The sequence below is a fragment of the Pinus tabuliformis genome, chromosome X (assembly GCF_031772625.1).
Source record: "Pinus tabuliformis cultivar Carrire ecotype Pingquan chromosome X, CPIR1, whole genome shotgun sequence".
Taxonomy (NCBI): domain Eukaryota; kingdom Viridiplantae; phylum Streptophyta; class Pinopsida; order Pinales; family Pinaceae; genus Pinus; species Pinus tabuliformis.
In genome coordinates this window covers 344,460,869-344,473,764 of record NC_142308.1, presented here as the reverse complement: position 1 = coordinate 344,473,764, position 12,896 = coordinate 344,460,869, and positions in this window count along the sequence as shown.

Below are 12,896 nucleotides of genomic sequence, written 5' to 3'. Positions count from 1 at the left end.
GTCATGAAGAAGCCCATAATGTATTATAAGCATTGTCAAATTATACTATGTATAAGATATTGGGGGTCAAAGTCATGTCTTGTCTTGTATATCATTGGGTAACCAGTTGACATGCTTATTATAACCATGTATTTTCTCCATGAAGCCTTGTACTTGTATTGCATATCATTAGGAGGTTTTTTGCAGAAGAAAAGTTTGGTAGTCCCAACATATGCCTAGGGGGAGCATGGTCTGTATAAGTAGCATATCGTGCAATCAATTTCTTTGTTTTACTTGCAAGAGAAAAATCAGAAGATCAATGAGAAATATGTTCATGAGCACTTCTCTCATCCTAGTATTTCCCTTTTCCCTTAATGTCAAAGGGGGAGAGAAGAACTTGGAGTTTGATTTGCAGGAGGTTGACATCAAGTCCAAAGGGGGACATTGTTGGCATTATGGCTTGATGTGTTGGCCTTGATGTCAATCTGCATTTGTCAACCTGGATCGTGGTGATTGAAATTATGGATTGAACAAATTCATGATGCTTTGATGTTCTGTGTTGTAGTAGTGATGAAGAGGTTGTTGAGGCTTGTACAAATATAGGATAAGTGTTGGAGAAGGCTTGAAGACGAGTGGGAGAGATCTAGGCAAGACAAGTTGAATTCTCCAAGTGGTACAAGATTGTGCTACCAAAATTCCATCAATAATTCACCAATGTTGGAAATGGTCCAATTTTTTTGAGACAATTAATAACTTGGTCCATAGATGAATGCATTGGCCATAAATCATTTTTAGTCTTAGTTGTTTACAAAGCATGCATGTGTTGATCGAATGGAAAATTAAACATGGTCAAAGCACTCTTTTAATCAATGGTCATAGTCAGAATGCATGTGTTGAGTTGATCACAAATACATGGAGGATGTAAAAGAATTGATTATCAGTTGTATATGGGTATGGTCCATGGAGTAGGCATTATAATTATAAATTATCTTATCATTAATCCATCAAAAGTTGATTTGGAAAATCAATCAAATTTTACAACTGATTTGCCCATGGAATTTGTGTGCGCAAGGTTGATTTAATGAGAAATTGAAACAATCAACAATCCAAAAAATGAACACCATAGATTTTCTTATGGTAATGATAAGGCACAAAGTCTATAAAAAGGGGATTGATCTTGATCATTTGTGTGTGTAATTTTTCAACAGTTAAGTTGTGTTCTGGGACAGGTATTTGTGCCAACTCACAATAAGATTTGAGTAATTTGAAGGGATAGAAATATAATGGTTTCATAAGAATCTCTTACATATATATGGGTTGAATAAAATATGTTAGAGCTCACCATACATCAGTAATGGAATCTGATTCTATTGTCACCAGGATGCAAGCATGCACATGTGTTATTGCAATTCATTATTCTTTGAAGAAATCACACTAAGTTGAAGGTCTAAATGAGTCTATTTTTTAGTATTGATTTACCTTGGTATTTTCAAATATCAATACTTTATTTGTCTACTAGCCTTGATTCAAGTGTGTATAATCACTCTTTGATTCTTCTCTTGCGCATCATAGTTTAACCTTTGCAGGTTTCTCTTATGGTGGAGGTTTTCTTTAGGCTCATTAGCATTGTTTATATTTGGATGCATTGAGATGAATTCAAAAGCCATTGTAGAGATCAATTCTTGGAAGTTTTGTCCTTCAAAAGTTATGATACACAAAGACTAGGACATGGACAATGGTTTACCATTGACTCAGAGATTAAGCTTGCAAGGAAAAGTTCTATATTTTATTGCAGTGATGTATCATTAATATATTGTAGATCTATCTTCTTGTTCTTGTGATAGATTTATTGGCATTGAACAATGCTTGTGGCAAAGATTTTTTATGTGACACAACTGCTTGCTATATCTGCAAAAATATTTAATGTCCACATTAGTAATTTTATGATATGTGATGAGTGTCTTAAGAGGACTTTAATAAAGACTAATAATTCGATGTGCTACATCGACAAGAGTTTGAATGATAGTTTCAAAGGATTGAATGATCTATTGACTTGTTGAGTACGTAGAGCACATGCCATTGTTTTTTTTGCAAAGATGCACAAATATTGTATGCTTCTTACAAGATTGAAACTAGAATGCATTAATGTTGTGGAGACATAGATCCCTAGATCTAATGTGTGCATTGGTGTCTTAAGGGGAGATTGTTGGAATTGAAAATTTTAATGACCAATAATTGAATTTTCTACACAGGGTTTTGATTATATGGTTGAATAATTGATATGGGCCTCCATTAGAAGAGGTTGAGTACACAGGGTAGAGCCTCACATACAACATTGCTTGGTCCATACTTGGATAGAGTATGTGTGATGCAGAGTTCAATGAACATAAGCTTATTTAACAGAGGTTTTTTTTTTCTTGATTTACTTTCATGTTTTAATGATCTTGTATCAAAAGGATTGAAGTGACAGAGGTTTGGAATTTCTTACATGTCAATGCAGTCTTAGATCAACATTTTGGTTAGAGGTGTTGTATGACAATGTTTAGTTATAGTTGCTTGCTACAATGATCAGTGTATTACTCATAAAGGGCATAGATCCATATGTTGAATATTTTGGATAGAAGATCATATGACCTTACTGCACAACGCCTGCATCATGCTTCTATTTTTTATTTGATGCTAAAACACATAATTTTGTTGTCTTCTTACAGTGAATAGAGTCTTGATTCAAGGGAACTTCATGACATTATTGACATTTTATGATAGCAAGTGCCTATGATGAAGATGAAAAAATTGGAAGTTTTACAAGATATCTTTGGTTGATTGATTCCTCATTAGTTGTTGGTTGTCATAAATGTATACATGTTATGTAAAGGACTATTGTAGGCATGATGAGTTGTGTACTTGTTTATTATGAGCTAATGTCTGTCTTTGTGCTGATGCATACAAATGTGTGGCAATGGGGTTTGACATCATTCTAGAAGGCATTGTATGGTCATATGTTGTTGATATATTATTGGAGGCAAATTATTTTGCAATGAGTTGATTTAGTTGGAGTATGAGCAATTTTGAGGTTGAGAACTGCCAAGGCTTGCTAGTGGATGCATATATTGAACATAAGAAGAGATTTTAAGATGCAATGTGAGTCATGCCATTAGGGTTTGGAATTGGCTAAGTAAGAGAGTGTTACTAATAGTTTAGCATGAGCTAGGGTTTTATTTTCTTAAAGGATGAGATTGGTTATTGAAGAGAGGTAATTTGGTCTTGTATTTAGGTTATTGAAAGTATTAATGAGCTAGGGTTTGACATTATTGAGAGTTGTTGGTTGTTGATTGTCAAGGATGTCTTGATCAGTATGTTATACATTGGGAATTTTGTTATCATTAAATATCATTGGTTAATGTTGATGGTTAAACTAACCCAATGAGGCTTGATTGGCTATGAGGGTTTGATCATGGTTTGCTATGGGATACAAAAGTTATTGAGATTGATAATGTATTGTTCCATCAACCAATTTTTATTGACATCTTGTTATTTATTTATTGAGCAGAGATTTATTGTAGAATAGTTTTGGTATTTGTTGAGCAAATTGATGTATGTGGGTCCAGTTTGAAAATTGGATGAAACATGGCCTACAAAATTTGTGGTTGAGTCAGGTGGATCTAGTGTGAAACATTTTGAAACATGGCCTAACTAGATCAATGTTGTCAAAAGTGATTCCAGTCTGAAAGATTGTGAAATGTGGATCACAAGAGGTTAGAGGGAGTGGTTGCTTCCTTCTAGTAGTAGCTAGAAAATCTAGTGAAGGTCAGAGCCTTGAGTAGGTAGGATCTTGCATGCTGGAAAAAGCCAGCACTAGTGAAATATGTAAAGACTTTTCTTTAATAATAATTGGAGACAAAGCAAACAACAAAAGCGGTGGTTTTTCCCAGTTGTGTTTTCCACCTAAAAATCAGGTGTCTCTATGTGTTGATGTGATGATGTGTTCTTATGGTTTACATTCTCTTATGTTTAATGTTGCTCATGATTTACTGTATATGCCTAAATCTACAACATACTATACTGCTAATAAAATGATGGTTTAGATAGATTTTAAAATAAAAGGAATAACAAAGTAAAATTTGATCTGGCATGAAATATGCTTCCAAGTCCCTCTTGTAGTCCTCTATGAGCCCTGGTGACCCTATAAAAAATAGACCATCCACATATAACACGAGAATGATAGGCTCACCTCCTACCATCAAATAGTATAGGTTTGAGTCCGCCTCACTCTTCATGAAGCTCATCTGCTACAAGTAATGGTCAATTTGACCATACCATGGTTTTGGAGCTTGCTTGAGTCCGTATAGTGCTCTCTTAAACCTGCATACATGGGCATCCCTCTCATGTGTCTCAAACCCCTATGGTTGTTCGATGCACAGCTCTTCTTCTATTACTTCATCAAAAAAAGTTGTCTTGACATCCATTTGATGAATCTTCCATCCCATTTGTGCTGCTAGATAGATCACGACCCTGATGGAAGTGTCTTTGGCCACTCAAATGAAATTATCCTCATATTATATGCCCTCCTTATGAGAAAAACCCTTGGCCATGAACCTAGCCTTGTACTTCTCCACACTGCCATTTGAAGCATGTTTGATCTTATAGATCCAACATGAACTAACCACTGCCCTATCCAATGGTATAGGTACAACCTCCCACACATCATTTAGTATGATGTAGTTTTACTACTCCACCATTGCATTCTACCATACCTAATGCTATGCAACCTCCTTATAACTAGAAGGCAAACTATCAATGAGCTCACTCATCAATGCCTTATACCCTAAATACCTTTTTGGTGGTATCCTATCCCTGGTGCTTGATCTAGGATCTCCCGCAATCTCTTGCACATCTCTCAACGTCTAAAGCACATCTTCATTCCTTATTCCATTGGTTGTGGGTGGAGATTCATGCTCCTCTACCTATTGGTGTTGCTCCAACTGTTGTGAACTGTCCTCTACATCTATACCTATGCCTATACTAGTAATTGTACTTGTACTAGTGCCCTAAGCCTAAGATCCCTATTCATCCCTTGGACCTTTTGTTGCCTAATTTTGATCATTTTTTGAAAACTCGTGAGATATCCTAAAGGCTTTCTCCTCCTGGAAATTCACATCCAATCTCGCGATAATCTTCTTACTACTTGGAATGTAGATCTTGTATGCCTTGGACATTTCGTTGTAGCCAAATGAATATCCCTTATATGTAGTCGAATCCAACTTGGTGCGCTTATCATCTGGAATGTGACATAAGATACACTGCCAAAAATCCTAAAGTGTCCTACTTCTGGCCTCTTTCTTGTAAATGCTTCCTTGGGTGTCATCTTCCCTAATGCCTTATGAGGCACCCTATTCTGAATGTATACTATTGTACTACATTCCTATGTCTAGATAAATCTAGGCATGTATTGGCTATATAACATTTTCATCACTGCTCCAACTATCGTCCTATTCTTCCTTTCTGCAACCCCATTCTACTGTGAGTTGTATGGAGTTGTCCACTCTTCCTTCACACAAAATTCCTTGAAGGATTTCTCAATGCACTTGCCTTCATTATCTGTATGAAGATCCTTTATGTTCCTCTGGGTCAAGTTCTCCACAAGAACCTTAAACTCTAGGAAGTGACTAAATACTTCGTCCCTTGTTTTCAAGAAGTATATCAAGGTCTTCCTGGAGTAGTCATCAATGAAGGTCATGAAATACTCATAACCCTCAAGATATTTTGTAGAAATTTTTTTACATATATCATAATGTATCATGTGTAATACACACTAGGCTCTACTATCACTCCTTCGAAATGTTGCTTCCACAAACTTCCCAAGCATGCACCCCCTGCACACATCATCATGTTTTGTGCTTATTTTTGGAACTCCTGTCATGGTCTCCCTAAGAAATTTGAGTGCTCCATTTTTGATATGTCCCATCCTCTTATGCCATCATTCTCTCATGTCTCTTCTACTACTGCTACTCACTAGTGCCTTTGGAGCATCCAACTATAACATGTATAAGTTGTTTCTTCTCACCCCAATTTGTTTCACTGAAATCTAATCCTAGTGCTTTACGTACACCTTTAACCCTTGAAAGTAGACATCATCTCCCTTATCTTGAAGAGATAAAATTGAAATCGGGTTCATTCCTAAACCGAGCACATGCAACACATTTTTAATATGAGTACTCTTGCCTGACTCCCTCTGAAAGGTAATTGCCCCCCTCCCAACTGGAGCGCACTTGGACTTATTTCCCATCTAAATATGGAATCCTATCTCTTCATCTTGGTAACTAAATAAATATTATCTAACCTCCATCATGTGACATGATGCTCCACAATCAATATACCAGACACATGTGGATGTAGAGCTAGAGAGGAAAGTTATGAGAGTGAACTCATCCTCTAGTCTCAAAGATAGCTCGTCAATATTCGTTGAAGTTTTTGTTTGCTGCTTCACTTTGCTCTTATCACCCTTCTTCCTGTTTAGACATTGATTGACATATTGTCCTCACTAACCACATCCAAATTACTTGATTTTATTGAAGTCCTTTTTCTTCTTCTCTCCCTTGAACCCTTTGCTAGAGCCCTTCTTGGATTTTCCCTTTCCTACTAGGGCTATGTTCTCATTGTCCTCATGTTTCTAGGTTTTACTGCTACTTCTGCCATTGAAAAGACTCACTTTAAGCTCCTCCTGAGTGAAATATCTCCACAATTGATCCCAACTCGGTAGTGTACCTTTCCAATTTATTGCCCGAATGAATACATCCCATTGCTTTGAGAACCAATTCAAGGTCATTCTCACGAGTTCCTCATCAATTAAATTGATCTCTGATAGTTGCCAACTCATCCTTGACAAGTCAAACTCTGGTGAGGTAACTAACAACACTTTTTCCAGGTATTTCTCATCTTCTCTTTGAGAATCAACTTCTTGTTAACGATAACATCCTGAAACTATTTTAGAATGGCATCCCACATCTTATTTGTTGTATCCAAACCCGAAACATGTGGAACTATATGATCTTTAACCCCATCTAGGATTATTCTCCTTGCCTTGGCATCTTCCTTTTTGTATGCTATGAGCTGTGCTAGATCTGTTGGTATGGCTATAACATTAGTCGCATATGCTTTGAGACCATTCTCCTTCAACAACAAAGAAATGCTAGCTTTCCAGACACCAAATTTAGAAGCTCCATCCAATCTATCCTGATCTCTTAATCCAACTAAAGCCATTTCTGAAAACCCTCAAGAATATATATATATATATATATATAATATAAAAATAAAATAAAATAAAATAAAATAAAAAAATAAAATAAAAATAAATAAAAATAAATAAATAAATAAATAAAATAAAAAAATAAAAAAATAGAAATATGAAGAAGTCAAATTGGGTTTTATACACCCTTTATTTCTCTTCCTATGTCCTGCATTGAGCCTCTTATGCCCTCAAATTTGCGCTTCATTGAATTGGTCTAATACTATGTGAAAATTATATTGCAGTTAGTGGTGTTTTTTCTTTTATCTTTTGAGATTATTTTTCTTTTGTAAATTACTTACACCAAATATTGCATAATAAAAACTACAATTTCAACAAAAATTAAACACAGGAACTGAGAAAATAACAAGCACATAAAAACTGGACACTGATATTTTTGGATAAAACAATCCCTGGAAAAACCCCAGTGTGGAGAAAACCAATTCTGTAGATGACGGTTTATTTTATTCTTCAACAATTTGAGAATCTACATAAACTGCTTGCCTAACATTGCCAAAGCTATGCCAATTTTCTCTTCACTTCAAATGACCAAATTACACTGTAAAATCAAAGATCTTCCTCTACAAATCAAATTGGACTCTACTGGGAAACTCACACTCCCTCTGCAAACTCACATTGCCCACTAGAAATTTGCACTTGTCCTCCCATAAATTCGCACCACCCCCAGGAAATATATCTCATGAGTTTTTTTTCCTCCAACATCTCAAATAGCCCATTTGCACTGCCCCCAAAAAAATGATCTACAAAATGGAAATCGAAACTATCCCTGGAAACTCACACAGGTAAAATGACAACTCACACTGGAAAATTTGGCCTCCCTTTGTCTCTCGTAAAATTGGAAGCATTGTGAAGAAATTACTCCGACAAATCTCACCTCAATTTCTCCTGCTAAAACCCTTGTTGTTGGTGTCTCCCATGCTATCATTGCACATCACTTCAACTTGAATAGTTCAAATGATCTCCAAAGGCCCCATCAATCTCCTCTTATAATCCCTTGTTGACGAATCAATGGCCACACTCTAACTCCAATTGATAGCTAAGATCATATTGACTTCCTCAAATAACTTTTGTAGAAGTCACTAGAGCAAAATCCACTAGTCTCTATTAATCCCAATATTTCCTTAAGTTAAACTTAGGAAAATAATTAAAACTGGTTCATCAAATCTAATTATGACTTTTCCCTTAGAAACTTTTTTTGGGTATTGGAGATAATTAATCCACCTATGTTCCTAGCCTCATAGACACCATTTTAGATTAGAACACTTGTCAAAGCTATGAAAACTACATCCACCAAGGACCAACCCCCCCCAAACACCAAAGACGCTATAACAGAAACTTAGACACCCTTTGCAATGACAAACAAACTGCTTATGGAACAACTACCAAATTGTAAAGTAACTTGCACCAATTTAAGAATATCTCCAAAATAACTTGGAAAGGCCTAACATAACTCAAATACTAAATTGACATGATGTTTATCTTAGAAGACTAGAGCATATAAACATGAAAAACATAAAAATGGGATAAAGGCTAGAGCACATCACCATTAAAAACACTATGTTTTATGGAAAGATGAATTTAGAAAAAAGAAGGAGATCCCAAACCTCCAAAAGGCTGATGTGTTGGGAGTAGAATTATTGCCTTACATTGGTTGATATGGATATTCTAGCATTTGCTTGATCATGCTTCAAATAATGTTTCCTAGTGGCAAAAATCAAGAAAAAAGTAATAAACAAAACACAAACAACCACCTTTACTTATGCTTGACATAGACTGGTTCCACTTGCACAGGTTTAGGCCATTATCAGATTTGAAGTGCCCCCATTCTACGGGGAGTACAAACCGAGTGCCACAAAGAAATCACTAGAAACAATCACTTCTAAAACTAAATTCATGCTCACTTACTACATTTGTTGCTACATGCTTGAAACCCAAAGAGAAGTTGCTGAAGAGAACCTTGACTGTAAATCCTTGATCTTAACCCACTTCTCCCATTAATATAGGGTCTCCTAAGTCATTTCCTTATTCCAATCTAGATCATCCTAGCACAAATCTATTGTAAGCCATCCTAGAGCCATAAAGATAACATGAGAGGGAGAATACGTTGATTGTCCTTCCACTCGAAATAATGAGGCTTCCACACTAACCATTAATCATGTTGCATATATGTCGTTGTTTAGAAGATGATTTGACATGACTAAAGGTTCAAATTTGCACTCACCTTCATGGTGATCCATTTATTGTTGATCATCATACCTATGACATTGACGACCAAGGTATTAATTAATATCATATCCAAGAAGACCAGGAAAGGAACCTTTGCATGAAGCCCATGTTGAAAAGTGTGCAACAAGAAATGCTTGTTGAGAGTGCAACAAGATGATGGAGCTTAGTGAAAAGAGTCGCCTTCACTAAGTGGGCCCGCAGGCTATTTTTGGCGCAAGTCTATTTTTAGACTATGTCTATTTTTAGACATATGGATCATGTCTATGGATTGCAGGTTGCTGTTTATGGATGATTGGTCAAGTTGGGAAAAATAGATGGATTTCTATTTTTGATGGAAGTGTGAGTGATCACAGTGTGAGTGATCAAAGTCTATTTTTAGACTGGCTGTCAAAAATAGAAAAGTCAAATATTATTGTCTCATAATAATATTTGGACTATAAACTTGATCTTATTCTCTTGGAGCACTTCAGGATGAGCTACGGATGTGGTACATGCAGATCCCAGAGGGAAATACGTGGTTACCTATGGGATGACTAATATTTGCATGCAGGACTTCAGTTAGAACTCAAGTGAGTTGAGTTTAGTGGCCTCGAGGTGCAGTTGATGGAGTTGTGTTCAGTTTAGCTTTGTTAAACTGGTTGTATTTAGTCTAACTGATCAATAGACTAGAGATGAGTTGGGTGAATTAGTTATTAATTAATTCACAAGTTATTAACTCATAATACAACTATAGAATACATCAGTTAACTCAGTTGCATGTCAGTGCATGTTCAGTTCAGCAGGGACAGGTGTTAGAGGATCAGATTGCTATCAGTTGTGTCTATAGTTGTGCACCAGATCTTGCACAATCAAGGGATTGAGTATGCCAATGAGTTTGCTCATGTATTTGCCCAGTATTGTAGCCTTTTCTCACTCCCAACAAAGTGTGAGTGATTATTTTGAGGTGAAATACGAGTTTGGGAAGCCATTCTCATCAATTCTTGAGCAGGTATTGAGCTGTGGAGGCAGGCAAGCAGCGGGGGAGATTTGGAGATCAGATCTTAGTTGTATTGTGTGTAACAGGTGGAGCTGGTATTGGATTGCTTGTGATAAGCATTGTACTTTGTAATGTTACATGATTCAATCAATATAATATACAGATAGTTGGGGTTTTTAGCGAGATGCTTTCCCCGGGATACATACTGTGTTAATGAGTTTGATTGATGCTTCTATGTGCGCCTGTGAATGTTTCTGCTTCTGTAAATTGATGATCAACGTAGAGGAGGTTATGTATTATGCATGTTCCGCTTATAAGTGTATAATCAGGATAATCTCTGTGAATATGTGTCATATTATTCAAAATTTCTACATGGTATCAGAGCTAGATAATTGTAGAAAAAGTTTCTACATGGTATCGGAGCTGCTTGATTTGTAGAAGAGATTTTTACAGGATATCAAGCGAGGATTGATCATCGGATCTATTATTGAGAAAGTGTTTACATTTTATTTCTTCAGGCAGAGTCTGTAATCGGGCCAGGTAGCCTCTGGATTCATCCTTCTTTTGGAAGGTGAGATATCCGGTGAATGCCCATACAGTCGATCTCTGTACAAGAAATATTATGTTCTCACGAATTCTAGAACGGAAGCAGTTGAGTTTTTGTGCTGGTGGAATTCGAATTTAATTCCAAAGCAAGAGATAAACTCAGAAACATTCAGTGTGAGAATGGAGATAGTATGCCCCAGTATCTCACGAAGTTCACCCAATGTCGGGATGAGCTGGGAAGTGTGGGGGTGACTGTCAGATGAGGATGGTGAGTCTAGCACTCCTTGACCTTCCTAAGAGTAGGCATTCCTATCAGGACTCTGTCAATGGTCGGGAGAAATTGCTAGGATGGGAAATACTGTGGTCAGATCTTGTGCAAGAGGAGATTAGACGGAGCACCAGAGACGGTTCTTCATCCATGCAGGATGAGGAGAACTGTGCCTTAGCAAGTAAGGCAAAGAAGGGGAAGGGGAAGGTTTCTCTTTCCGAATCCAGTTCTTCCAGTGGTGGGAAGAAGGTTGACAAATCGAAAGTGCGATACTTTCGTTGTCATGAGATTGGTTTACGAGTCAGGAACCTGTATGCTCTTGAGGTTCAAGATGCATGCAAATCCTTGAGCAGCGAGGCAATTGATGGAGACTTGGTGGTTGAGAGGGACCGTATATTACCTCTCAACATGCAGAGCCAGAAGAAGTCTCAGACGATTGTGGAGGAGCCACGATTGGTGCAGCAGCTTTAGGAGATTGTGGAGGAGCCACAACAGGGGAAGCTGAGAGGAGATCGAGTAGAGACATCTACTCATCCAGAGACCTCCAGTAGGGGGAAAATTCAAGCCAGGTGGGCTGAGGGATCGCATGCAGCCATACCTCCAGGTAGGAGGTGGGGTGATGTGGATTGATCATCCCAAGGAGGAGGGGTAAGATCCTTGAGGTTACCCAACCTCTTGGATGAGACCTTGCTACGGGAGCCCTAGATGTGTAGTAGCAGGAACTGACTGATTGGGTAGAGACATATGCGGATGGAGCGGCAGAGAGAGCGACAGTGCAGGGAATCCCAGGAAAGCGCATAGCTAGCAGGCTGTAGCAATGCGAGAGGCACAAGTGTTTTGCACAGTGCTAGGTGGCATAGAGAGGTGTGCAATGGTGCGAGATGCATGGAGATGTTGCCGTAGCGCAGATGTCAGAGAGGGAGCACTTGTCAGCAGCAGGTAGAGCTTCAGCATTAGAGGGTGTTTCTATCCCAACAGGGAGGTCAGTTGGGAGGTGCAGTGCGGATGCAATGCTGGGAGATAGAACCAGCAACAGCACGGATGCAGTCAGAGATCAAAGTGACAGAGGCTAGAGCAGTCAGATACTGAAGAGCACAGAGATGAAGAGTTTCAGTCGACAGAGGCAATAGCAGTCAGAGACTTTGATGACAGAGCAAGTGGACCGGCCAGATGTGTTGCATGGAGAACATTCCAGAGTTACAGGATCGGGTTTGAGAGGAAGCCTTTCTTGTTGAGAGGGAGTGTTGAAAAGTGTGCAACAAGAAATGCTTGTTGAGAGTGCAACAAGATGATGGAGCTTAGTGAAAAGAGTTGCCTTCACTAAGTGGGCCTGTAGGCTATTTTTGGCGCAAGTCTATTTTTAGACATATGGATCATGTCTATGGATTGCAGGTTGCTGTTTATGGATGATTGGTCAAGTTGGGAAAAATAGATGGATTTCTATTTTTGATGGAAGTGTGAGTGATCACAGTGTGAGTGATCAAAGTCTATTTTTAGACTGGCTGTCAAAAATAGAAAAGTCAAATATTATTGTCTCATAATAATATTTGGACTATAAACTTGATCTTATTCTCTTGGAGCACTTTAGGATGAGC